Source organism: Maylandia zebra, linkage group LG3, assembly GCF_041146795.1.
Source record: "Maylandia zebra isolate NMK-2024a linkage group LG3, Mzebra_GT3a, whole genome shotgun sequence".
Taxonomy (NCBI): Eukaryota; Metazoa; Chordata; class Actinopteri; order Cichliformes; family Cichlidae; genus Maylandia; species Maylandia zebra.
Window position 1 is genome coordinate 51,922,014 of NC_135169.1, and position 27,497 is coordinate 51,949,510.

At 57.7% G+C, this 27,497-nt stretch overlaps 11 non-coding genes and 4 pseudogenes across 11 annotated transcripts; all 15 read left to right on the forward strand.

Annotated features, from left to right (window-relative positions):
- The first annotated feature begins 303 nt into the window (after window positions 1-303).
- On the forward strand, window positions 304-422 carry LOC143417916 (5S ribosomal RNA). The gene has a single exon (XR_013098064.1). It is a non-coding gene; the product is annotated as a 5S ribosomal RNA (ribosomal RNA).
- Window positions 423-3,129: 2,707 nt separating this feature from the next.
- LOC143417982 (5S ribosomal RNA) lies at window positions 3,130-3,248 on the forward strand. The gene has a single exon (XR_013098130.1). It is a non-coding gene; the product is annotated as a 5S ribosomal RNA (ribosomal RNA).
- A 1,330-nt stretch (window positions 3,249-4,578) lies between these two features.
- Window positions 4,579-4,697, forward strand: LOC143417178 (5S ribosomal RNA). Its single transcript, XR_013097395.1, has one exon. It is a non-coding gene; the product is annotated as a 5S ribosomal RNA (ribosomal RNA).
- A 703-nt stretch (window positions 4,698-5,400) lies between these two features.
- LOC143417577 (5S ribosomal RNA) lies at window positions 5,401-5,519 on the forward strand (annotated as a pseudogene).
- A 1,560-nt stretch (window positions 5,520-7,079) lies between these two features.
- Window positions 7,080-7,198, forward strand: LOC143417211 (5S ribosomal RNA). The gene has a single exon (XR_013097428.1). It is a non-coding gene; the product is annotated as a 5S ribosomal RNA (ribosomal RNA).
- A 664-nt stretch (window positions 7,199-7,862) lies between these two features.
- LOC143417727 (5S ribosomal RNA) lies at window positions 7,863-7,981 on the forward strand. The gene has a single exon (XR_013097875.1). It is a non-coding gene; the product is annotated as a 5S ribosomal RNA (ribosomal RNA).
- Window positions 7,982-9,552: 1,571 nt separating this feature from the next.
- On the forward strand, window positions 9,553-9,671 carry LOC143417833 (5S ribosomal RNA). Its single transcript, XR_013097980.1, has one exon. It is a non-coding gene; the product is annotated as a 5S ribosomal RNA (ribosomal RNA).
- Window positions 9,672-11,587: 1,916 nt separating this feature from the next.
- Window positions 11,588-11,706, forward strand: LOC143417503 (5S ribosomal RNA). Its single transcript, XR_013097725.1, has one exon. It is a non-coding gene; the product is annotated as a 5S ribosomal RNA (ribosomal RNA).
- Window positions 11,707-14,098: 2,392 nt separating this feature from the next.
- LOC143417298 (5S ribosomal RNA) lies at window positions 14,099-14,217 on the forward strand. Its single transcript, XR_013097518.1, has one exon. It is a non-coding gene; the product is annotated as a 5S ribosomal RNA (ribosomal RNA).
- A 2,172-nt stretch (window positions 14,218-16,389) lies between these two features.
- Window positions 16,390-16,508, forward strand: LOC143417983 (5S ribosomal RNA). Its single transcript, XR_013098131.1, has one exon. It is a non-coding gene; the product is annotated as a 5S ribosomal RNA (ribosomal RNA).
- A 1,570-nt stretch (window positions 16,509-18,078) lies between these two features.
- On the forward strand, window positions 18,079-18,187 carry LOC143417583 (5S ribosomal RNA; annotated as a pseudogene).
- A 1,210-nt stretch (window positions 18,188-19,397) lies between these two features.
- Window positions 19,398-19,516, forward strand: LOC143417212 (5S ribosomal RNA). Its single transcript, XR_013097429.1, has one exon. It is a non-coding gene; the product is annotated as a 5S ribosomal RNA (ribosomal RNA).
- A 3,496-nt stretch (window positions 19,517-23,012) lies between these two features.
- On the forward strand, window positions 23,013-23,121 carry LOC143417596 (5S ribosomal RNA; annotated as a pseudogene).
- A 1,327-nt stretch (window positions 23,122-24,448) lies between these two features.
- Window positions 24,449-24,557, forward strand: LOC143417585 (5S ribosomal RNA; annotated as a pseudogene).
- A 1,137-nt stretch (window positions 24,558-25,694) lies between these two features.
- LOC143417880 (5S ribosomal RNA) lies at window positions 25,695-25,813 on the forward strand. Its single transcript, XR_013098028.1, has one exon. It is a non-coding gene; the product is annotated as a 5S ribosomal RNA (ribosomal RNA).
- The last annotated feature ends 1,684 nt before the right edge of the window (window positions 25,814-27,497 follow it).

Here is a 27,497-nt window from a genome sequence, read left to right on the forward strand (position 1 = left end):
TGGCTCTTGCTCAGGCCACTCACATCACACCAGGCCCTGCGCTTCTGGCCGAGGCCATCTTCACCAAACCAGGCCCTGTGCTGCTAGCTGTGGCCATGTACAACACACCAGGCCCTGTGCTGGTTCCTGAGGCCATCTTCAACAATCCAGGGCCTGTGCTGTTAGATAAATGCCAAACTGAGCCTTTGGGTTAGGGTATTATGCAAACATGCAGGTATGGTTAAAGGATTGTCTTCGTAACTTCAGGTACTTGCCACCTAATCAGTTGAATCCATAAATTGAGACATTGTGCTGGGGCCAGCAGCTTACGGCCATACCACCCTGAGCACGCCCGACCTCGTCTGATCTCGGAAGCTAAGCAGGGCTGGGCTTGGTTAGTACTTGGATTGGAGACTACCTGGGAATACCTGGTGCTGTAAGCCTTTCATTTTCATGTCATTGAACCGCTTTTGATCCAGAGAAGGGGTGTATTAAAAGACCAAAAGCAGCTTCCCATTAATGAGGGCACATTAACGACATTGCTTTTGGCTGTTTTCCAATGTCTTGTGCTGCTAGCTGATGCCACCTACACCACACCAGGGCCTGAGTGACCGGCTGGGGCCACTTACACCACATCAGGGCCTGTGGCTCTGGCTGAGGCCACTTACACCACACCAGGGCCTGTGGCTGCTGGATGAGGCGACTTACACCACACCAGGGCCTTAGTTGCTATTGAGGCCACTTACACCACACCAGTGCCTGTGGCTGCTGGCTGAGGCGACTTACACCACACCAGGGCATTAGTTGCTATTGAGGCCAATTACACCACACCAGGGTCTGTGGCTCTTGTTCAGGCCACTTACACCACACCAGGGCCTGTGGCTGCTGGCTGAGGCGACTTACACCACACCAGGGCATTAGTTGCTATTGAGGCCAATTACACCACACCAGGGTCTGTGGCTCTTGTTCAGGCCACTTACACCACACCAGGGCCTGTGGCACTGGCTGAGGCCACTTACACCACACCAGGGCCTGTGGCTGCTGGCTGAGGCCACCTACACCACACCAGGGCATTAGTTGCTATTGAGGCCAATTACACCACACCAGGGTCTGTGACTCTTGCTCAGGCCACTTACACCACACCAGGGCCTGTGGCACTGGCTGAGGCCACTTACACCACACCAGGGCCTGTGGCTGCTGGCTGAGGCCACTTACACCACACCAGGGCCTGTGGCTGCTGGCTGAGGTCACTTACACCACACCAGGGCCTGTGGCTGCTGGCTGAGGGCACTTACACCACACCAGTGCCTGTGGCTTCTGGCTGAGGCCACTTACACCACACCAGGGCCTGTGGCTCTTGCTCAGGCCACTTACACCACACCAGGGCCTGTGGCTGCTGGCTGAGGCCACTTACACCACACTAGGGCCTGTGGCTGCTGGCTGAGGCCACTTACACCACACCAGGGCCTGTGGCTGCTGGCTGAGGGCACTTACACCACACCAGTGCCTGTGGCTGCTGGCTGAGGCCACTTACACCACACCAGGGCATTAGTTGCTATTGAGGCCCCTTACACCACACCAGGGCCTGTGGCACTGGCTGAGGCCACTTACACCACACCAGGGCCTGTGGCTGCTGGCTGAGGCCACCTACACCACACCAGGGCATTAGTTGCTATTGAGGCCAATTACACCACACCAGGGTCTGTGACTCTTGCTCAGGCCACTTACACCACACCAGGGCCTGTGGCACTGGCTGAGTCCACTTACACCACACCAGGGCCTGTGGCTGCTGGCTGAGGCCACTTACACCACACCAGGGCCTGTGGCTGCTGGCTGAGGTCACTTACACCACACCAGGGCCTGTGGCTGCTGGCTGAGGGCACTTACACCACACCAGTGCCTGTGGCTTCTGGCTGAGGCCACTTACACCACACCAGGGCCTGTGGCTGCTGGCTGAGGCCACTTACACCACACCAGGGCCTGTGGCTGCTGGCTGAGGCCACTTACACCACACCAGGGCCTGTGGCTGCTGGCTGAGGCCACTTACACCACACCAGTGCCTGTGGCTGCTGGCTGAGGCCACTTACACCACACCAGGGCATTAGTTGCTATTGAGGCCCCTTACACCACACCAGGGCCTGTGGCTGCTGGCTGAGGCCACTTACACCACACCAGGGCCTGTGGCACTGGCTGAGGCCACTTACACCACACCAGGGCCTGTGGCTGCTGGCTGAGGCCACCTACACCACACCAGGGCCTTAGTTGCTATTGAGGCCACTTACACCACACCAGGGCCTGTGGCTGCTGGCTGAGGCCACCTACACCACACCAGGGCCTTAGTTGCTATTGAGGCCACTTACACCACACCAGGGCCTGTGGCTGCTGGCTGAGGCCACTTACACCACACCAGGGCCTGTGGCTGCTGGCTGAGGCCACCTACACCACACCAGGGCCTTAGTTGCTATTGAGGCCACTTACACCACACCAGGGCCTGTGGCTGCTGGCTGAGGCCACTTACACCACACCAGGGCCTGTGGCTGCTGGCTGAGGCCACATACACCACACCAGGGCCTGTGGCTGCTGGCTGAGGCCACTTACACCACACCAGGGCCTTAGTTGCTATTGAGGCCACTTACACCACACCAGGGCCTGTGGCTCCTGGCTGAGGCCACATACACCACACCAGGGCCTTATTTGCTTCTGAGGCCACTTACACCACACCAGGGCCTGTGGCTGCTGGCTGAGGCCACATACACCACACCAGGGCCTTAGTTGCTATTGAGGCCAATTACACCACACCAGGGCCTGTGGCTCTTGCTCAGGCCACTTACTCCACACCAGGGCCTGTGGCTCTTGCTCAGGCCACTCATATCACACCAGACCCTGTGCTTCTGGCCAAGGCCATCTTCACCAAACCAGGCCCTGTGCTGCTAGCTGTGGCCATGTACAACACACCAGGCCCTGTTCTGGTTCCTGAGGCCATCTTCAACAATCCAGGGCCTGTGCTGTTGGATAAATGCTAAACTGAGCCTTTGGGTTAGGGTATTATGCAAACATGCAGGTATGGTTATAGGATTGTCTTCGTAACTTCAGGTACTTGCCACCTAATCAGTTGAATCCATAAATTGAGACATTGTGCTGGGGCCAGCAGCTTACGGCCATACCACCCTGAGCACGCCCGACCTCGTCTGATCTCGGAAGCTAAGCAGGGCTGGGCTTGGTTAGTACTTGGATGGGAGACTTCCTTGGAATACCTGGTGCTGTAAGCCTTTCATTTTCATGTCATTGAACCGCTTTTGATCCAGAGAAGGTGTGTATTAAAAGACCAAAAGCAGCTGCCCATTAATGAGGGCACATTAACGACATTGCTTTTGGCTGTTTTCCAATGTCTTGTGCTGCTAGCTGATGCCACCTACACCACACCAGGGCCTGAGTGACCGGCTGGGGCCACTTACACCACATCAGGGCCTGTGGCTCTGGCTGAGGCCACTTACACCACACCAGGGCCTGTGGCTGCTGGCTGAGGCCACTTACACCACACCAGGGCCTGTGGCTGCTGGCTGAGGCCACCTACACCACACCAGGGCCTTAGTTGCTATTGAGGCCAATTACACCACACCAGGGTCTGTGGCTCTTGCTCAGGCCACTTACACCACATCAGGGCCTGTGGCTGCTGGCTGAGGCCACTTACACCACACCAGGGCCTGTGGCTGCTGGCTGAGGCCACTTACACCACACCAGGGCCTGTGGCTGCTGGCTGAGGCCACTTACACCACACAAGGGCCTGTGGCTGCTGGCTGAGGCCACCTACACCACACCAGGGCCTGTGGCTTCTGGCTGAGGCCACTTACACCACACCAGGGCCTGTGGCTCTTGCTCAGGCCACTCATATCACACCAGACCCTGTGCTTCTGGCCAAGGCCAGCTTCACCAAACCTGGCCCTGTGCTGCTGGCTGAGGCCACTTACACCACACCAGGGCCTTATTTACTTCTGAGGCCACTTACACCACACCAGGGCCTGTGGCTGCTGGCTGAGGCCACATACACAACACCAGGGCCTTAGTTGCTATTGAGGCCAATTACACCACACCAGGGCCTGTGGCACTGGCTGAGACCACTTACACCACACCAGGGCCTTAGTTGCTATTGAGGCCAATTACACCACACCAGGGCCTGTGGCACTGGCTGAGGCCACTTACACCACACCAGGGCCTGTGGCTGCTGGCTGAGGGCACTTACACCACACCAGGGCCTGTGGCTGCTGGCTGAGGCCACTTACACCACACCAGGGCCTGTGGCTCTTGCTCAGGCCACTCATATCACACCAGACCCTGTGCTTCTGGCCGAGGCCATCTTCACCCAACCAGGCCCTGTGCTGCTAGCTGTGGCCATGTACAACACACCAGGCCCTGTGCTGGTTCCAGAGGCCATCTTCAACAATCCAGGTCCTGTGCTGTTGGATAAATGCCAAACTGAGCCTTTGGGTTAGGGTATTATGCAAACATGCAGTTATGGTTATAGGATTGTCTTCGTAACTTCAGGTACTTGCCACCTAATCACTTGAATCCATAAATTGAGACATTGTGCTGGGGCCAGCAGCTTACGGCCATACCACCCTGAGCACGCCCGACCTCGTCTGATCTCGGAAGCTAAGCAGGGCTGGGCTTGGTTAGTACTTGGATGGGAGACTACCTGGGAATACCTCGTGCTGTAAGCCTTTCTTTTTCATGTCATTGAACCGCTTTTGATCCAGAGAAGGGGTGTATTAAAAGACCAAAAGCAGCTGCCCATTGATGAGGGCACATTAACGACATTGCTTTTGGCTCTTTTCCAATGTCTTGTGCTGCTAGCTGATGCCACCTACACCACACCAGGGCCTGAGTGACCGGCTGGGGCCACTTACACCACATCAGGGCCTGTGGCTCTGGCTGAGGCCACTTACACCACACCAGGGCCTGTGGCTGCTGGCTGAGGCCACTTACACCACACCAGGGCTGTGGCTGCTGGCTGAGGCCACTTACACCACACCAGGGCCTGTGGCTGCTGGCTGAGGCCACTTACACCACACCAGGGCCTGTGGCTGCTGGCTGAGGCCACTTACACCACACCAGGGCCTGTGGCTCTTGCTCAGGGCACTCATATCACACCAGGCCCTGTGCTTCTGGCCGAGGCCATCTTCACCAAACCAGGCCCTGTGCTGCTAGCTGTGGCCATGTACAACACACCAGGCCCTGTTCTGGTTCCTGAGGCCATCTTCAACAATCCAGGGCCTGTGCTGTTGGATAAATGCCAAACTGAGCCTTTGGGTTAGGGTATTATGCAAACATGCAGGTATGGTTATAGGATTGTCTTCGTAACTTCAGGTACTTGCCACCTAATCACTTGAATCCATAAATTGAGACATTGTGCTGGGGCCAGCAGCTTACGGCCATACCACCCTGGGCACGCCCGACCTCGTCTGATCTCAGAAGCTAAGCAGGGCTGGGCTTGGTTAGTACTTGGATGGGAGACTTCCTTGCACTACCTGGTGCTGTAAGCCTTTCATTTTCATGTCATTGAACCGCTTTTGATCCAGAGAAGGGGTGTATTAAAAGACCAAAAGCAGCTGCCCATTAATGAGGGCACATTAACGACATTGCTTTTGGCTCTTTTCCAATGTCTTGTGCTGCTAGCTGATGCCACCTACACCACACCAGGGCCTGAGTGACCGGCTGGGGCCACTTACACCACATCAGGGCCTGTGGCTCTGGCTGAGGCCACTTACACCACACCAGGGCCTGTGGCTGCTGGCTGAGGCCACTTACACCACACCAGGGCCTGTGGCTGCTGGCTGAGGCCACCTACACCACACCAGGGCCTTAGTTGCTATTGAGGCCAATTACACCACACCAGGGTCTGTAGCTCTTGCTCAGGCCACTTACACCACACCAGGGCCTGTGGCTGCTGGCTGAGGCCACTTACACCACACCAGGGCCTGTGGCTGCTGGCTGAGGCCACTTACACCACACAAGGGCCTGTGGCTGCTGGCTGAGGCCACCTACACCACACCAGGGCCTGTGGCTTCTGGCTGAGGCCACTTACACCACACCAGGGCCTGTGGCTCTTGCTCAGGCCACTCATATCACACCAGACCCTGTGCTTCTGGCCAAGGCCATCTTCACCAAACCTGGCCCTGTGCTGCTGGCTGAGGCCACTTACACCACACCAGGGCCTTATTTACTTCTGAGGCCACTTACACCACACCAGGGCCTGTGGCTGCTGGCTGAGGCCACATACACAACACCAGGGCCTTAGTTGCTATTGAGGCCAATTACACCACACCAGGGCCTGTGGCACTGGCTGAGACCACTTACACCACACCAGGGCCTTAGTTGCTATTGAGGCCACTTACACCACACCAGGGCCTTAGTTGCTATTGAGGCCAATTACACCACACCAGGGCCTGTGGCTCTGGCTGAGGCCACTTACACCACACCAGGGCCTGTGGCTGCTGGCTGAGGCCACCTACACCACACCAGGGCCTGTGGCTGCTGGCTCAGGCCACTTACACCACACCAGGGCCTTAGTTGTTATTGAGGCCACTTACACCACACCAGGGCCTGTGGCTCTGGCTGAGGCCACTTACACCACACCACGGCCTTATTTGCTTCTGAGGCCACTTACACCACACAAGGGCCTGTGGCTGCTGGCTGAGGCCACATTCACCACACCAGGGCCTTAGTTGCTATTGAGGCCAATTACACCACACCAGGGCCTGTGGCTCTTGCTCAGGCCACTTACACCACACCAGGGCCTGTGGCTCTTGCTCAGGCCACTCATATCACACCAGGCCCTGTGCTTCTGGCCGAGGCCATCTTCACCAAACCAGGCCCTGTTCTGCTAGCTGTGGCCATGTACAACACACCAGGCCCTGTTCTGGTTCCTGAGGCCATCTTCAACAATCCAGGGCCTGTGCTGTTGGATAAATGCTAAACTGAGCCTTTGGGTTAGGGTATTATGCAAACATGCAGGTATGGTTATAGGATTGTCTTCGTAACTTCAGGTACTTGCCACCTAATCACTTGAATCCATAAATTGAGACATTGTGCTGGGGCCAGCAGCTTACGGCCATACCACCCTGAGCACGCCCGACCTCGTCTGATCTCGGAAGCTAAGCAGGGCTGGGCTTGGTTAGTACTTGGATGGGAGACTGCCTGGGAATACCTCGTGCTGTAAGCCTTTCTTTTTCATGTCATTGAACCGCTTTTGATCCAGAGAAGGGGTGTATTAAAAGACCAAAAGCAGCTGCCCATTAATGAGGGCACATTAACGACATTGCTTTTGGCTCTTTTCCAATGTCTTGTGCTGCTAGCTGATGCCACCTACACCACACCAGGGCCTGAGTGACCGGCTGGGGCCACTTACACCACATCAGGGCCTGTGGCTCTGGCTGAGGCCACTTACACCACACCAGGGCCTGTGGCTGCTGGCTGAGGCCACTTACACCACACCAGGGCCTGTGGCTGCTGGCTGAGGCCACTTACACCACACCAGGGCCTGTGGCTGCTGGCTGAGGCCAATTACACCACACCAGGGCCTGTGGCTCTTGCTCAGGCCACTCATATCACACCAGACCCTGTGCTTCTGGCCGAGGCCATCTTCACCAAACCTGGCCCTGTGCTGCTTGCTGTGGCCATGTACAACACACCAGGGCCTGTGCTGGTTCCAGAGGCCATCTTCAACAATCCAGGGCCTGTGCTGTTAGATAAATGCCAAACTGAGCCTTTGGGTTAGGGTATTATGCAAACATGCAGGTATGGTTATAGGATTGTCTTCGTAACTTCAGGTACTTGCCACCTAATCACTTGAATCCATAAATTGAGACATTGTGCTGGGGCCAGCAGCTTACGGCCATACCACCCTGAGCACGCCCGACCTCGTCTGATCTCGGAAGCTAAGCAGGGCTGGGCTTGGTTAGTACTTGGATGGGAGACTGCCTGGGAATACCTGGTGCTGTAAGCCTTTCATTTTCATGTCATTGAACCGCTTTTGATCCAGAGAAGGGGTGTATTAAAAGACCAAAAGCAGCTGCCCATTAATGAGGGCACATTAACGACATTGCTTTTGGCTCTTTTCCAATGTCTTGTGCTGCTAGCTGATGCCACCTACACCACACCAGGGCCTGAGTGACCGGCTGGGGCCACTTACACCACATCAGGGCCTGTGGCTCTGGCTGAGGCCACTTACACCACACCAGGGCCTGTGGCTGCTGGCTGAGGCCACCTACACCACACCAGGGCCTGTGGCTGCTGGCTCAGGCCACTTACACCACACCAGGGCCTGTGGCTGCTGGCTGAGGCCACTTACACCACACCAGGGCCTGTGGCTGCTGGCTGAGGCCACTTACACCACACCAGTGCCTGTGGCTGCTGGCTGAGGCCACTTACACCACACCAGGGCATTAGTTGCTATTGAGGCCCCTTACACCACACCAGGGTCTGTGGCTCTTGCTCAGGCCACTTACACCACACCAGGGCCTGTGGCACTGGCTGAGGCCACTTACACTACACCAGGGCCTGTGGCTCTGGCTGAGGCCACTTACACCACACCAGGGCCTGAGTGACCGGCTGGGGCCACTTACACCACATCAGGGCCTGTGGCTGCTGGCTGAGGCCACTTACACCACACCAGGGCCTGTGGCTGCTGGCTGAGGTCACTTACACCACACCAGGGCATTAGTTGCTATTGAGGCCAATTACACCACACCAGGGTCTGTGGCTCTTGCTCAGGCCACTTACACCACACCAGGGCCTGTGGCTGCTGGCTGAGGCCACTTACACCACACCAGGGCCTGTGGCTGCTGGCTGAGGCCACTTACACCACACCAGGGCCTGTGGCTGCTGGCTGAGGTCACTTACACCACACCAGGGCATTAGTTGCTATTGAGGCCAATTACACCACACCAGGGTCTGTGACTCTTGCTCAGGCCACTTACACCACACCAGGGCCTGTGGCACTGGCTGAGTCCACTTACACCACACCAGGGCCTGTGGCTGCTGGCTGAGGCCACTTACACCACACCAGGGCCTGTGGCTGCTGGCTGAGGTCACTTACACCACACCAGGGCCTGTGGCTGCTGGCTGAGGGCACTTACACCACACCAGTGCCTGTGGCTTCTGGCTGAGGCCACTTACACCACACCAGGGCCTGTGGCTGCTGGCTGAGGCCACTTACACCACACAAGGGCCTGTGGCTGCTGGCTGAGGCCACCTACACCACACCAGGGCCTGTGGCTCTTGCTCAGGCCACTCATATCACACCAGGCCCTGTGCTTCTGGCCGAGGCCATCTTCACCAAACCTGGCCCTGTGCTGCTTGCTGTGGCCATGTACAACACACCAGGCCCTGTGCTGGTTCCAGAGGCCATCTTCAACAATCCAGGGCCTGTGCTGTTAGATAAATGCCAAACTGAGCCTTTGGGTTATGGTATTATGCAAACATGCATGTATGGTTATAGGATTGTCTTCGTAACTTCAGGTACTTGCCACCTAATCACTTGAATCCATAAATTGAGACATTGTGCTGGGGCCAGCAGCTTACGGCCATACCACCCTGAGCACTCCCGACCTCGTCTGATCTCGGAAGCTAAGCAGGGCTGGGCTTGGTTAGTACTTGGATGGGAGACTGCCTGGGAATACCTGGTGCTGTAAGCCTTTCATTTTCATGTCATTGAACCGCTTTTGATCCAGAGAAGGGGTGTATTAAAAGACCAAAAGCAGCTGCCCATTAATGAGGGCACATTAACGACATTGCTTTTGGCTGTTTTCCAATGTCTTGTGCTGCTAGGTGATGCCACCTACACCACACCAGGGCCTGAGTGACCGGCTGGGGCCACTTACACCACATCAGGGCCTGTGGCTCTGGCTGAGGCCACTTACACCACACCAGGGCCTGTGGCTGCTGGCTGAGGCCACTTACACCACACCAGGGCCTGTGGCTGCTGGCTGAGGCCACCTACACCACACCAGGGCCTTAGTTGCTATTGAGGCCACTTACACCACACCAGGGCCTGTGGCTGCTGGCTGAGGCCACATACACCACAACACGGCCTTATTTGCTTCTGAGGCCACTTACACCACACCAGGGCCTGTGGCTGCTGGCTGAGGCCACATACACCACACCAGGGCCTTAGTTGCTATTGAGGCCAATTACACCACACCAGGGCCTGTGGCTCTTGCTCAGGCCACTTACACCACACCAGGGCCTGTGGCTGCTGGCTGAGGCCACTTACACCACACCAGGGCCTGTGGCTGCTGGCTGAGGCCACTTACACCACACCACGGCCTTAGTTGCTATTGAGGCCACTTACACCACACCAGGGCCTGTGGCTGCTGGCTGAGGCCACATACACCACACCACGGCCTTATTTGCTTCTGAGGCCACTTACACCACACCAGGGCCTGTGGCTGCTGGCTGAGGCCACATACACCACACCAGGGCCTTAGTTGCTATTGAGGCCACTTACTCCACACCAGGGCCTGTGGCACTGGCTGAGGCCACTTACACCACACCAGGGCCTTAGTTGCTATTGAGGCCAATTACACCACACCAGGGCCTGTGGCTCTTGCTCAGGCCACTTACACCACACCAGGGCCTGTGGCTGCTGGCTGAGGCCACTTACACCACACCAGGGCATTAGTTGCTATTGAGGCCACTTACACCACACCAGGGCCTGTGGCTGCTGGCTGAGGCCACCTACACCACACCAGGGCATTAGTTGCTATTGAGGCCAATTACACCACACCAGGGTCTGTGGCTCTTGCTCAGGCCACTTACACCACACCAGGGCCTGTGGCACTGGCTGAGGCCACTTACACCACACCAGGGCCTGTGGCTCTGGCTGAGGCCACTTACACCACACCAGGGCCTGTGGCTGCTGGCTGAGGCCACTTACACCACACCAGGGCCTGTGGCTGCTGGCTGAGGCCACTTACACCACACCAGTGCCTGTGGCTTCTGGCTGAGGCCACTTACACCACACCAGGGCCTTAGTTGCTATTGAGGCCAATTACACCACACCAGGGTCTGTGACTCTTGCTCAGGCCACTTACACCACACCAGGGCCTGTGGCACTGGCTGAGGCCACTTACACCACACCAGGGCCTGTGGCTGCTGGCTGAGGCCACTTACACCACACCAGGGCCTGTGGCTGCTGGCTGAGGCCACTTACACCACACCAGGGCCTGTGGCTGCTGGCTGAGGGCACTTACACCACACCAGTGCCTGTGGCTTCTGGCTGAGGCCACTTACACCACACCAAGGCCTGTGGCTCTTGCTCAGGCCACTCACATCACACCAGGCCCTGCGCTTCTGGCCGAGGCCATCTTCACCAAACCAGGCCCTGTGCTGCTAGCTGTGGCCATGTACAACACACCAGGCCCTGTGCTGGTTCCTGAGGCCATCTTCAACAATCCAGGGTCTGTGCTGTTAGATAAATGCTAAACTGAGCCTTTGGGTTAGGGTATTATGCAAACATGCAGGTATGGTTAAAGGATTGTCTTCGTAACTTCAGGTACTTGCCACCTAATCAGTTGAATCCATAAATTGAGACATTGTGCTGGGGCCAGCAGCTTACGGCCGTACCACCCTGAGCACGCCCGACCTCGTCTGATCTCGGAAGCTAAGCAGGGCTGTGCTTGGTTAGTACTTGGATGGGAGACTTCCTGGGAATACCTGGTGCTGTAAGCCTTTCATTTTCATGTCATTGAACCGCTTTTGATCCAGAGAAGGGGTGTATTAAAAGACCAAAAGCAGCTGCCCATTAATGAGGGCACATTAACGACATTGCTTTTGGCTCTTTTCCAATGTCTTGTGCTGCTAGCTGATGCCACCTACACCACACCAGGGCCTGAGTGACCGGCTGGGGCCACTTACACCACATCAGGGCCTGTGGCTGCTGGCTGAGGCCACTTACACCACACCAGGGCCTGTGGCTGCTGGCTGAGGCCACTTACACCACACCAGGGCCTGTGGCTGCTGGCTGAGGCCACCTACACCACACCAGGGCCTTAGTTGCTATTGAGGCCAATTACACCACACCAGGGCCTGTGGCTCTTGCTCAGGCCACTTACACCACACCAGGGCCTGTGGCTGCTGGATGAGGCCACTTACACCACACCAGGGCATTAGTTGCTATTGAGGCCACTTACACCACACCAGGGCCTGTGGCTGCTGGCTGAGGCCACCTACACCACACCAGGGCATTAGTTGCTATTGAGGCCAATTATACCACACCAGGGTCTGTGGCTCTTGCTCAGGCCACTTACACCACACCAGGGCCTGTGGCACTGGCTCAGGCCACTTACACCACACCAGGACCTGTGGCTCTGGCTGAGGCCACTTACACCACACCAAGGCCTGTGGCTGCTGGCTGAGGCCACTTACACCACACCAGGGCCTGTGGCTGCTGGCTGAGGCCACTTACACCACACCAGGGCCTGTGGCTGCTGGCTGAGGCCACTTACACCACACCAGGGCCTGTGGCTGCTGGCTGAGGGCACTTACACCACACCAGTGCCTGTGGCTGCTGGCTGAGGCCACTTACACCACACCAGGGCATTAGTTGCTATTGAGGCCCCTTACACCACACCAGGGCCTGTGGCACTGGCTGAGGCCACTTACACCACACCAGGGCCTGTGGCTGCTGGCTGAGGCCACCTACACCACACCAGGGCATTAGTTGCTATTGAGGCCAATTACACCACACCAGGGTCTGTGACTCTTGCTCAGGCCACTTACACCACACCAGGGCCTGTGGCACTGGCTGAGTCCACTTACACCACACCAGGGCCTGTGGCTGCTGGCTGAGGCCACTTACACCACACCAGGGCCTGTGGCTGCTGGCTGAGGTCACTTACACCACACCAGGGCCTGTGGCTGCTGGCTGAGGGCACTTACACCACACCAGTGCCTGTGGCTTCTGGCTGAGGCCACTTACACCACACCAGGGCCTGTGGCTGCTGGCTGAGGCCACTTACACCACACCAGGGCCTGTGGCTGCTGGCTGAGGCCACTTACACCACACCAGGGCCTGTGGCTGCTGGCTGAGGCCACTTAAACCACACCAGTGCCTGTGGCTGCTGGCTGAGGCCACTTACACCACACCAGGGCATTAGTTGCTATTGAGGCCCCTTACACCACACCAGGGCCTGTGGCTGCTGGCTGAGGCCACTTACACCACACCAGGGCCTGTGGCACTGGCTGAGGCCACTTACACCACACCAGGGCCTGTGGCTGCTGGCTGAGGCCACCTACACCACACCAGGGCATTAGTTGCTATTGAGGCCAATTACACCACACCAGGGTCTGTGGCTCTTGCTCAGGCCACTTACACCACACCAGGGCCTGTGGCACTGGCTGAGACCACTTACACCACACCAGGGCCTGTGGCTCTGGCTGAGGCCACTTACACCACACCAGGGCCTGTGGCTGCTGGCTGAGGCCACTTACACCACACCAGGGCCTGTGGCTGCTGGCTGAGGCCACTTACACCACACCAGGGCCTGTGGCTCCTGGCTGAGGTCACATACACCACACCACGGCCTTATTTGCTTCTGAGGCCACTTACACCACACCAGGGCCTGTGGCTGCTGGCTGAGGCCACATACACCACACCAGGGCCTTAGTTGCTATTGAGGCCAATTACACCACACCAGGGCCTGTGGTCTTGCTCAGGCCACTTACACCACACCAGGGCCTGTGGCTCTTGCTCAGGCCACTTACTCCACACCAGGGCCTGTGGCTCTTGCTCAGGCCACTTACACCACACCAGGGCCTGTGGCTCTTGCTCAGGCCACTCATATCACACCAGGCCCTGTGCTTCTGGCCGAGGCCATCTTCACCAAACCAGGCCCTGTGCTGCTAGCTGTGGCCATGTACAACACACCAGGCCCTGTTCTGGTTCCTGAGGCCATCTTCAACAATCCAGGGCCTGTGCTGTTGGATAAATGCTAAACTGAGCCTTTGGGTTAGGGTATTATGCAAACATGCAGGTATGGTTATAGGATTGTCTTCGTAACTTCAGGTACTTGCCACCTAATCACTTGAATCCATAAATTGAGACATTGTGCTGCGGCCAGCAGCTTACGGCCATACCACCCTGAGCACCCCCGACCTCGTCTGATCTCGGAAGCTAAGCAGGGCTGGGCTTGGTTAGTACTTGGATGGGAGACTTCCTTGGAATACCTGGTGCTGTAAGCCTTTCTTTTTCATGTCATTGAACCGCTTTTGATCCAGAGAAGGGGTGTATTAAAAGACCAAAAGCAGCTGCCCATTAATGAGGGCACATTAACGACATTGCTTTTGGCTCTTTTCCAATGTCTTGTGCTGCTAGCTGATGCCACCTACACCACACCAGGGCCTGAGTGACCGGCTGGGGCCACTTACACCACATCAGGGCCTGTGGCTCTGGCTGAGGCCACTTACACCACACCAGGGCCTGTGGCTGCTGGCTGAGGCCACTTACACCACACCAGGGCCTGTGGCTGCTGGCTGAGGCCACTTACACCACACCAGGGCCTGTGGCTGCTGGCTGAGGCCACTTACACCACACCAGGGCCTGTGGCTGCTGGCTGAGGCCACTTAAACCACACCAGGGCCTGTGGCTGCTGGCTGAGGCCACTTACACCACACAAGGGCCTGTGGCTGCTGGCTGAGGCCACTTACACCACACCAGGGCCTGTGGCTGCTGGCTGAGGCCACTTACACCACACAAGGGCCTGTGGCTGCTGGCTGAGGCCACCTACACCACACCAGGGCCTGTGGCTCTTGCTCAGGCCACTCATATCACACCAGACCCTGTGCTTCTGGCCAAGGCCATCTTCACCAAACCTGGCCCAGTGCTGCTTGCTGTGGCCATGTACAACACACCAGGCCCTGTGCTGCTGGCTGAGGCCACTTACACCACACCAGGGCCTTATTTGCTTCTGAGGCCACTTACACCACACCAGGGCCTGTGGCTGCTGGCTGAGGCCACATACACCACACCAGGGCATTAGTTGCTATTGAGGCCAATTACACCACACCAGGGTCTGTGACTCTTGCTCAGGCCACTTACACCACACCAGGGCCTGTGGCACTGGCTGAGTCCACTTACACCACACCAGGGTCTGTGACTCTTGCTCAGGCCACTTACACCACACCAGGGCCTGTGGCACTGGCTGAGGCCACTTACACCACACCAGGGCCTGTGGCTGCTGGCTCAGGCCACTTACACCACACCAGTGCCTGTGGCTGCTGGCTGAGGCCACTTACACCACACCAGTGCCTGTGGCTGCTGGCTGAGGGCACTTACACCACACCAGTGCCTGTGGCTTCTGGCTGAGGCCACTTACACCACACCAGGGCCTGTGGCTGCTGGCTCAGGCCACTTACACCACACCAGGGCCTGTGGCTGCTGGCTGAGGCCACTTACACCACACCAGGGCCTGTGGCTGCTGGCTGAGGCCACTTACACCACACCAGTGCCTGTGGCTGCTGGCTGAGGCCACTTACACCACACCAGGGCATTAGTTGCTATTGAGGCCCCTTACACCACACCAGGGTCTGTGGCTCTTGCTCAGGCCACTTACACCACACCAGGGCCTGTGGCACTGGCTGAGGCCACTTACACTACACCAGGGCCTGTGGCTCTGGCTGAGGCCACTTACACCACACCAGGGCCTGTGGCTGCTGGCTGAGGCCACTTACACCACACCAGGGCCTGTGGCTGCTGGCTGAGGCCACTTACACCACACCAGGGCCTGTGGCTCCTGGCTGAGGTCACATACACCACACCACGGCCTTATTTGCTTCTGAGGCCACTTACACCACACCAGGGCCTGTGGCTGCTGGCTGAGGCCACATACACCACACCAGGGCCTTAGTTGCTATTGAGGCCAATTACACCACACCAGGGCCTGTGGTCTTGCTCAGGCCACTTACACCACACCAGGGCCTGTGGCTCTTGCTCAGGCCACTTACTCCACACCAGGGCCTGTGGCTCTTGCTCAGGCCACTTACACCACACCAGGGCCTGTGGCTCTTGCTCAGGCCACTTACACCACACCAGGGCCTGTGGCTCTTGCTCAGGCCACTCATATCACACCAGGCCCTGAGCTTCTGGCCGAGGCCATCTTCACCAAACCAGGCCCTGTGCTGCTAGCTGTGGCCATGTACAACACACCAGGCCCTGTTCTGGTTCCTGAGGCCATCTTCAACAATCCAGGGCCTGTGCTGTTGGATAAATGCTAAACTGAGCCTTTGGGTTAGGGTATTATGCAAACATGCAGGTATGGTTATAGGATTGTCTTCGTAACTTCAGGTACTTGCCACCTAATCACTTGAATCCATAAATTGAGACATTGTGCTGGGGCCAGCAGCTTACGGCCAGCAGCTTACGGCCATACCACCCTGAGCACGCCCGACCTCGTCTGATCTCGGAAGCTAAGCAGGGCTGGGCTTGGTTAGTACTTGGATGGGAGACTTCCTTGGAATACCTGGTGCTGTAAGCCTTTCATTTTCATGTCATTGAACCGCTTTTGATCCAGAGAAGGGGTGTATTAAAAGACCAAAAGCAGCTGCCCATTAATGAGGGCACATTAACGACATTGCTTTTGGCTCTTTTCCAATGTCTTGTGCTGCTAGCTGATGCCACCTACACCACACCAGGGCCTGAGTGACCGGCTGGGGCCACTTACACCACATCAGGGCCTGTGGCTCTGGCTGAGGCCACTTACACCACACCAGGGCCTGTGGCTGCTGGCTGAGGCCACTTACACCACACCAGGGCCTGTGGCTGCTGGCTGAGGCCACTTACACCACACCAGGGCCTGTGGCTGCTGGCTGAGGTCACTTACACCACACCAGGGCCTGTGGCTGCTGGCTGAGGGCACTTACACCACACCAGGGCCTGTGGCTGCTGGCTCAGGCCACTTACACCACACCAGGGCCTGTGGCTGCTGGCTGAGGCCACTTACACCACACCAGGGCCTGTGGCTGCTGGCTCAGGCCACTTACACCACACCAGGGCCTGTGGCTGCTGGCTGAGGCCACTTACACCACACCAGGGCCTGTGGCTGCTGGCTGAGGCCACTTACACCACACCAGTGCCTGTGGCTGCTGGCTGAGGCCACTTACACCACACCAGGGCATTAGTTGCTATTGAGGCCCCTTACACCACACCAGGGTCTGTGGCTCTTGCTCAGGCCACTTACACCACACCAGGGCCTGTGGCACTGGCTGAGGCCACTTACACTACACCAGGGCCTGTGGCTCTGGCTGAGGCCACTTACACCACACCAGGGCCTGTGGCTGCTGGCTGAGGCCACTTACACCACACCAGGGCCTGTGGCTGCTGGCTGAGGCCACTTACACCACACCAGGGCCTGTGGCTCCTGGCTGAGGTCACATACACCACACCACGGCCTTATTTGCTTCTGAGGCCACTTACACCACACCAGGGCCTGTGGCTGCTGGCTGAGGCCACATACACCACACCAGGGCCTTAGTTGCTATTGAGGCCAATTACACCACACCAGGGCCTGTGGTCTTGCTCAGGCCACTTACACCACACCAGGGCCTGTGGCTCTTGCTCAGGCCACTTACTCCACACCAGGGCCTGTGGCTCTTGCTCAGGCCACTTACACCACACCAGGGCCTGTGGCTCTAGCTCAGGCCACTTACACCACACCAGGGCCTGTGGCTGCTGGCTGAGGCCACTTACACCACACCAGGGCCTGTGGCTGCTGGCTGAGGCCACTTACACCACACCAGGGCCTGTGGCTCTTGCTCAGGCCACTCATATCACACCAGGCCCTGTGCTTCTGGCCGAGGCCATCTTCACCAAACCAGGCCCTGTGCTGCTAGCTGTGGCCATGTACAACACACCAGGCCCTGTTCTGGTTCCTGAGGCCATCTTCAACAATCCAGGGCCTGTGCTGTTGGATAAATGCTAAACTGAGCCTTTGGGTTAGGGTATTATGCAAACATGCAGGTATGGTTATAGGATTGTCTTTGTAACTTCAGGTACTTGCCACCTAATCAGTTGAATCCATAAATTGAGACATTGTGCTGGGGCCAGCAGCTTACGGCCATACCACCCTGAGCACGCCCGACCTCGTCTGATCTCGGAAGCTAAGCAGGGCTGGGCTTGGTTAGTACTTGGATGGGAGACTACCTGGTGCTGTAAGCCTTTCATTTTCATGTCATTGAACCGCTTTTGATCCAGAGAAGGGGTGTATTAAAAGACCAAAAGCAGCTGCCCATTAATGAGGGCACATTAACGACATTGCTTTTGGCTGTTTTCCAATGTCTTGTGCTGCTAGCTGATGCCACCTACACCACACCAGGGACTGAGTGACCGGCTGGGGTCACTTACACCACATCAGGGCCTGTGGCTGCTGGCTGAGGCCACATACACCACACCAGGGCCTTAGTTGCTATTGAGGCCACTTACACCACACCAGGGCCTGTGGCTGCTGGCTGAGGCCACCTACACCACACCAGGGCCTGTGGCTTCTGGCTGAGGCCACTTACACCACACCAGGGCCTGTGGCTCTTGCTCAGGCCACTCATATCACACCAGACCCTGTGCTTCTGGCCAAGGCCATCTTCACCAAACCTGGCCCTGTGCTGCTGGCTGAGGCCACTTACACCACACCAGGGCCTTATTTACTTCTGAGGCCACTTACACCACACCAGGGCCTGTGGCTGCTGGCTGAGGCCACATACACAACACCAGGGCCTTAGTTGCTACTGAGGCCAATTACACCACACCAGGGCCTGTGGCACTGGCTGAGACCACTTACACCACACCAGGGCCTTAGTTGCTATTGAGGCCACTTACACCACACCAGGGCCTGTGGCTGCTGGCTGTGGCCATGTACACCACACAAGGGCCTGTGGCTGCTGGCTGAGGCCACATACACCACACCAGGGCCTTAGTTGCTATTGAGGCCAATTACACCACACCAGGGCCTGTGGCACTGGCTGAGGCCACTTACACCACACCAGGGCCTGTGGCTGCTGGCTGAGGGCACTTACACCACACCAGGGCCTGTGGCTGCTGGCTGAGGCCACTTACACCACACCAGGGCCTGTGGCTCTTGCTCAGGCCACTCATATCACACCAGACCCTGTGCTTCTGGCCGAGGCCATCTTCACCCAACCAGGCCCTGTGCTGCTAGCTGTGGCCATGTACAACACACCAGGCCCTGTGCTGGTTCCAGAGGCCATCTTCAACAATCCAGGGCCTGTGCTGTTGGATAAATGCCAAACTGAGCCTTTGGGTTAGGGTATTATGCAAACATGCAGTTATGGTTATAGGATTGTCTTCGTAACTTCAGGTACTTGCCACCTAATCACTTGAATCCATAAATTGAGACATTGTGCTGGGGCCAGCAGCTTACGGCCATACCACCCTGAGCACGCCCGACCTCGTCTGATCTCGGAAGCTAAGCAGGGCTGGGCTTGGTTAGTACTTGGATGGGAGACTGCCTGGGAATACCTCGTGCTGTAAGCCTTTCTTTTTCATGTCATTGAACCGCTTTTGATCCAGAGAAGGGGTGTATTAAAAGACCAAAAGCAGCTGCCCATTAATGAGGGCACATTAACGACACTGCTTTTGGCTGTTTTCCAATGTCTTGTGCTGCTAGCTGATGCCACCTACACCACACCAGGGCCTGAGTGACCGGCTGGGGCCACTTACACCACATCAGGGCCTGTGGCTCTGGCTGAGGCCACTTACACCACACCAGGGCCTGTGGCTGCTGGATGAGGCGACTTACACCACACCAAGGCCTGTGGCTGCTGGCTGAGGCCACTTACACCACACCAGGGCCTTAGTTGTTATTGAGGCCACTTACACCACACCAGGGCCTGTGGCTCTGGCTGAGGCCACTTACACCACACCACGGCCTTATTTGCTTCTGAGGCCACTTACACCACACAAGGGCCTGTGGCTGCTGGCTGAGGCCACATACACCACACCAGGGCCTTAGTTGCTATTGAGGCCAATTACACCACACCAGGGCCTGTGGCTCTTGCTCAGGCCACTTACACCACACCAGGGCCTGTGGCTGCTGGCTGAGGCCACTTACACCACACCAGGGCCTGTGGCTGCTGGCTGAGGTCACTTACACCACACCAGGGCCTGTGGCTGCTGGCTGAGGGCACTTACACCACACCAGTGCCTGTGGCTTCTGGCTGAGGCCACTTACACCACACCAGGGCCTGTGGCTCTTGCTCAGGCCACTTACACCACACCAGGGCCTGTGGCTGCTGGCTGAGGCCACTTACACCACACCAGGGCCTGTGGCTGCTGGCTGAGGCCACTTACACCACACCAGGGCCTGTGGCTGCTGGCTGAGGGCACTTACACCACACCAGTGCCTGTGGCTGCTGGCTGAGGCCACTTACACCACACCAGGGCATTAGTTGCTATTGAGGCCCCTTACACCACACCAGGGCCTGTGGCACTGGCTGAGGCCACTTACACCACACCAGGGCCTGTGGCTGCTGGCTGAGGGCACTTACACCACACCAGGGCCTGTGGCTGCTGGCTGAGGGCACTTACACCACACCAGGGCCTGTGGCACTGGCTGAGGCCACTTACACCACACCAGGGCCTGTGGCTGCTGGCTGAGGCCACTTACACCACACCAGGGCCTGTGGCTGCTGGCTGAGGGCACTTACACCACACCAGTGCCTGTGGCTGCTGGCTGAGGCCACTTACACCACACCAGGGCATTAGTTGCTATTGAGGCCCCTTACACCACACCAGGGCCTGTGGCACTGGCTGAGGCCACCTACACCACACCAGGGCATTAGTTGCTATTGAGGCCAATTACACCACACCAGGGTCTGTGACTCTTGCTCAGGCCACTTACACCACACCAGGGCCTGTGGCACTGGCTGAGTCCACTTACACCACACCAGGGCCTGTCGCTGCTGGCTGAGGCCACTTACACCACACCAGGGCCTGTGGCTTCTGGCTGAGGTCACTTACACCACACCAGGGCCAGTGGCTGCTGGCTGAGGGCACTTACACCACACCAGTGCCTGTGGCTTCTGGCTGAGGCCACTTACACCACACCAGGGCCTGTGGCTGCTGGCTCAGGCCACTTACACCACACCAGGGCCTGTGGCTGCTGGCTGAGGCCACTTACACCACACCAGGGCCTGTGGCTGCTGGCTGAGGCAACTTACACCACACTAGTGCCTGTGGCTGCTGGCTGAGGCCACTTACACCACACCAGGGCATTAGTTGCTATTGAGGCCCCTTACACCACACCAGGGCCTGTGTCTGCTGGCTGAGGCCACTTACACCACACCAGGGCCTGTGGCACTGGCTGAGGCCACTTACACCACACAAGGGCCTGTGGCTGCTGGCTGAGGCCACCTACACCACACCAGGGCCTGTGGCTCTTGCTCAGGCCACTCATATCACACCAGACCCTGTGCTTCTGGCCAAGGCCATCTTCACCAAACCTGGCCCAGTGCTGCTTGCTGTGGCCATGTACAACACACCAGGCCCTGTGCTGCTGGCTGAGGCCACTTACACCACACCAGGGCCTGTGGCTGCTGGCTGAGGCCACCTACACCACACCAGGGCATTAGTTGCTATTGAGGCCAATTACACCACACCAGGGTCTGTGACTCTTGCTCAGGCCACTTACACCACACCAGGGCCTGTGGCACTGGCTGAGTCCACTTACACCACACCAGGGCCTGTGGCTGCTGGCTGAGGCCACTTACACCACACCAGGGCCTGTGGCTGCTGGCTGAGGTCACTTACACCACACCAGGGCCTGTGGCTGCTGGCTGAGGGCACTTACACCACACCAGTGCCTGTGGCTTCTGGCTGAGGCCACTTACACCACACCAGGGCCTGTGGCTGCTGGCTCAGGCCACTTACACCACACCAGGGCCTGTGGCTGCTGGCTGAGGCCACTTACACCACACCAGGGCCTGTGGCTGCTGGCTGAGGCCACTTACACCACACCAGTGCCTGTGGCTGCTGGCTGAGGCCACTTACACCACACCAGGGCATTAGTTGCTATTGAGGCCCCTTACACCACACCAGGGTCTGTGGCTCTTGCTCAGGCCACTTACACCACACCAGGGCCTGTGGCACTGGCTGAGGCCACTTACACTACACCAGGGCCTGTGGCTCTGGCTGAGGCCACTTACACCACACCAGGGCCTGTGGCACTGGCTGAGGCCACTTACACTACACCAGGGCCTGTGGCTCTGGCTGAGGCCACTTACACCACACCAGGGTCTGTGGCTCTTGCTCAGGCCACTTACACCACACCAGGGCCTGTGGCACTGGCTGAGGCCACTTACACTACACCAGGGCCTGTGGCTGCTGGCTGAGGCCACTTACACCACACCAGGGCCTGTGGCTGCTGGCTGAGGCCACTTACACCACACCAGGGCCTGTGGCTCCTGGCTGAGGTCACATACACCACACCACGGCCTTATTTGCTTCTGAGGCCACTTACACCACACCAGGGCCTGTGGCTGCTGGCTGAGGCCACATACACCACACCAGGGCCTTAGTTGCTATTGAGGCCAATTACACCACACCAGGGCCTGTGGTCTTGCTCAGGCCACTTACACCACACCAGGGCCTGTGGCTCTTGCTCAGGCCACTTACTCCACACCAGGGCCTGTGGCTCTTGCTCAGGCCACTTACACCACACCAGGGCCTGTGGCTCTTGCTCAGGCCACTCATATCACACCAGGCCCTGTGCTTCTGGCCGAGGCCATCTTCACCAAACCAGGCCCTGTGCTGCTAGCTGTGGCCATGTACAACACACCAGGCCCTGTTCTGGTTCCTGAGGCCATCTTCAACAATCCAGGGCCTGTGCTGTTGGATAAATGCTAAACTGAGCCTTTGGGTTAGGGTATTATGCAAACATGCAGGTATGGTTATAGGATTGTCTTTGTAACTTCAGGTACTTGCCACCTAATCAGTTGAATCCATAAATTGAGACATTGTGCTGGGGCCAGCAGCTTACGGCCATACCACCCTGAGCACGCCCGACCTCGTCTGATCTCGGAAGCTAAGCAGGGCTGGGCTTGGTTAGTACTTGGATGGGAGACTACCTGGTTCTGTAAGCCTTTCATTTTCATGTCATTGAACCGCTTTTGATCCAGAGAAGGGGTGTACTAAAAGACCAAAAGCAGCTGCCCATTAATGAGGGCACATTAACGACATTGCTTTTGGCTGTTTTCCAATGTCTTGTGCTGCTAGCTGATGCCACCTACACCACACCAGGGCCTGAGTGACCGGCTGGGGCCACTTACACCACATCAGGGCCTGTGGCTGCTGGCTGAGGCCACTTACACCACACCAGGGCCTGTGGCTGCTGGCTGAGGCCACTTACACCACACCAGGGCCTGTGGCTGCTGGCTGAGGCCACCTACACCACACCAGGGCCTTAGTTGCTATTGAGGCCAATTACACCACACCAGGGCCTGTGGCTCTTGCTCAGGCCACTTACACCACACCAGGGCCTGTGGCTGCTGGATGAGGCCACTTACACCACACCAGGGCATTAGTTGCTATTGAGGCCACTTACACCACACCAGGGCCTGTGGCTGCTGGCTGAGGCCACCTACACCACACCAGGGCATTAGTTGCTATTGAGGCCAATTACACCACACCAGGGTCTGTGGCTCTTGCTCAGGCCACTTACACCACACCAGGGCCTGTGGCACTGGCTGAGGCCACTTACACTACACCAGGGCCTGTGGCTCTGGCTGAGGCCACTTACACCACACCAGGGCCTGTGGCTGCTGGCTGAGGCCACTTACACCACACCAGGGCCTGTGGCTGCTGGCTGAGGCCACTTACACCACACCAGGGCCTGTGGCTCCTGGCTGAGGTCACATACACCACACCACGGCCTTATTTGCTTCTGAGGCCACTTACACCACACCAGGGCCTGTGGCTGCTGGCTGAGGCCACATACACCACACCAGGGCCTTAGTTGCTATTGAGGCCAATTACACCACACCAGGGCCTGTGGTCTTGCTCAGGCCACTTACACCACACCAGGGCCTGTGGCTCTTGCTCAGGCCACTTACTCCACACCAGGGCCTGTGGCTCGTGCTCAGGCCACTTACACCACACCAGGGCCTGTGGCTCTTGCTCAGGCCACTCATATCACACCAGGCCCTGTGCTTCTGGCCGAGGCCATCTTCACCAAACCAGGCCCTGTGCTGCTAGCTGTGGCCATGTACAACACACCAGGCCCTGTTCTGGTTCCTGAGGCCATCTTCAACAATCCAGGGCCTGTGGTGTTGGATAAATGCTAAACTGAGCCTTTGGGTTAGGGTATTATGCAAACATGCAGGTATGGTTATAGGATTGTCTTTGTAACTTCAGGTACTTGCCACCTAATCAGTTGAATCCATAAATTGAGACATTGTGCTGGGGCCAGCAGCTTACGGCCATACCACCCTGAGCACGCCCGACCTCGTCTGATCTCGGAAGCTAAGCAGGGCTGGGCTTGGTTAGTACTTGGATGGGAGACTACCTGGTGCTGTAAGCCTTTCATTTTCATGTCATTGAACCGCTTTTGATCCAGAGAAGGGGTGTATTAAAAGACCAAAAGCAGCTGCCCATTAATGAGGGCACATTAACGACATTGCTTTTGGCTGTTTTCCAATGTCTTGTGCTGCTAGCTGATGCCACCTACACCACACCAGGGCCTGAGTGACCGGCTGGGGCCACTTACACCACATCAGGGCCTGTGGCTGCTGGCTGAGGCCACTTACACCACACCAGGGCCTGTGGCTGCTGGCTGAGGCCACTTACACCACACCAGGGCCTGTGGCTGCTGGCTGAGGCCACCTACACCACACCAGGGCCTTAGTTGCTATTGAGGCCAATTACACCACACCAGGGCCTGTGGCTCTTGCTCAGGCCACTTACACCACACCAGGGCCTGTGGCTGCTGGATGAGGCCACTTACACCACACCAGGGCATTAGTTGCTATTGAGGCCACTTACACCACACCAGGGCCTGTGGCTGCTGGCTGAGGCCACTTACACCACACCAGGGCATTAGTTGCTGGCTGAGGCCAATTACACCACACCAGGGTCTGTGGCTCTTGCTCAGGCCACTTACACCACACCAGGGCCTGTGGCTGCTGGCTGAGGCCACTTACACCACACCAGGACCTGTGGCTCTGGCTGAGGCCACTTACACCACACCAGGGCCTGTGGCTGCTGGCTGAGGCCACTTACACCACACCAGGGCCTGTGGCTGCTGGCTGAGGCCACTTACACCACACCAGGGCCTGTGGCTGCTGGCTGAGGCCACTTACACCACACCAGTGCCTGTGGCTTCTGGCTGAGGCCACTTACACCACACCAGGGCCTGTGGCTCTTGCTCAGGCCACTCACATCACACCAGGCCCTGCGCTTCTGGCCGAGGCCATCTTCACCAAACCAGGCCCTGTGCTGCTAGCTGTGGCCATGTACAACACACCAGGCCCTGTGCTGGTTCCTGAGGCCATCTTCAACAATCCAGGGCCTGTGCTGTTAGATAAATGCTAAACTGAGCCTTTGGGTTAGGGTATTATGCAAACATGCAGGTATGGTTATAGGATTGTCTTTGTAACTTCAGGTACTTGCCACCTAATCAGTTGAATCCATAAATTGAGACATTGTGCTGGGGCCAGCAGCTTACGGCCATACCACCCTGAGCACGCCCGACCTCGTCTGATCTCGGAAGCTAAGCAGGGCTGGGCTTGGTTAGTACTTGGATGGGAGACTACCTGGGAATATCTGGTGCTGTAAGCCTTTCATTTTCATGTCATTGAACCGCTTTTGATCCAGAGAAGGGGTGTATTAAAAGACCAAAAGCAGCTGCCCATTAATGAGGGCACATTAACGACATTGCTTTTGGCTCTTTTCCAATGTCTTGTGCTGCTAGCTGATGCCACCTACACCACACCAGGGCCTGAGTGACCGGCTGGGGCCACTTACACCACATCAGGGCCTGTGGCTGCTGGCTGAGGCCACTTACACCACACCAGGGCATTAGTTGCTATTGAGGCCAATTACACCACACCAGGGTCTCTGGCTCTTGCTCAGGCCACTTACACCACACCAGGGCCTGTGGCACTGGCTGAGGCCACTTACACCACACCAGGGCCTGTGGCTGCTGGCTGAGGCCACCTACACCACACCAGGGCATTAGTTGCTATTGAGGCCAATTACACCACACCAGGGTCTGTGACTCTTGCTCAGGCCACTTAGACCACACCAGGGCCTGTGGCACTGGCTGAGGCCACTTACACCACACCAGGGCCTGTGGCTGCTGGCTGAGGTCACTTACACCACACCAGGGCCTGTGGCTGCTGGCTGAGGGCACTTACACCACACCAGTGCCTGTGGCTTCTGGCTGAGGCCACTTACACCACACCAGGGCCTGTGGCTCTTGCTCAGGCCACTTACACCACACCAGGGCCTGTGGCTGCTGGCTGAGGCCACTTACACCACACCAGGGCCTGTGGCTGCTGGCTGAGGCCACTTACACCACACCAGGGCCTGTGGCTGCTGGCTGAGGGCACTTACACCACACCAGTGCCTGTGGCTGCTGGCTGAGGTCACTTACACCACACCAGGGCATTAGTTGCTATTGAGGCCAATTACACCACACCAGGGTCTGTGACTCTTGCTCAGGCCACTTACACCACACCAGGGCCTGTGGCTGCTGGCTGAGGTCACTTACACCACACCAGGGCATTAGTTGCTATTGAGGCCAATTACACCACACCAGGGTCTGTGACTCTTGCTCAGGCCACTTACACCACACCAGGGCATTAGTTGCTATTGAGGCCCCTTACACCACACCAGGGCCTGTGGCACTGGCTGAGGCCACTTACACCACACCAGGGCCTGTGGCTGCTGGCTGAGGCCACCTACACCACACCAGGGCATTAGTTGCTATTGAGGCCAATTACACCACACCAGGGTCTGTGACTCTTGCTCAGGCCACTTACACCACACCAGGGCCTGTGGCACTGGCTGAGTCCACTTACACCACACCAGGGCCTGTCGCTGCTGGCTGAGGCCACTTACACCACACCAGGGCCTGTGGCTGCTGGCTGAGGTCACTTACACCACACCAGGGCCAGTGGCTGCTGGCTGAGGGCACTTACACCACACCAGTGCCTGTGGCTTCTGGCTGAGGCCACTTACACCACACCAGGGCCTGTGGCTGCTGGCTCAGGCCACTTACACCACACCAGGGCCTGTGGCTGCTGGCTGAGGCCACTTACACCACACCAGGGCCTGTGGCTGCTGGCTGAGGCAACTTACACCACACCAGTGCCTGTGGCTGCTGGCTGAGGCCACTTACACCACACCAGGGCATTAGTTGCTATTGAGGCCCCTTACACCACACCAGGGCCTGTGTCTGCTGGCTGAGGCCACTTACACCACACCAGGGCCTGTGGCACTGGCTGAGGCCACTTACACC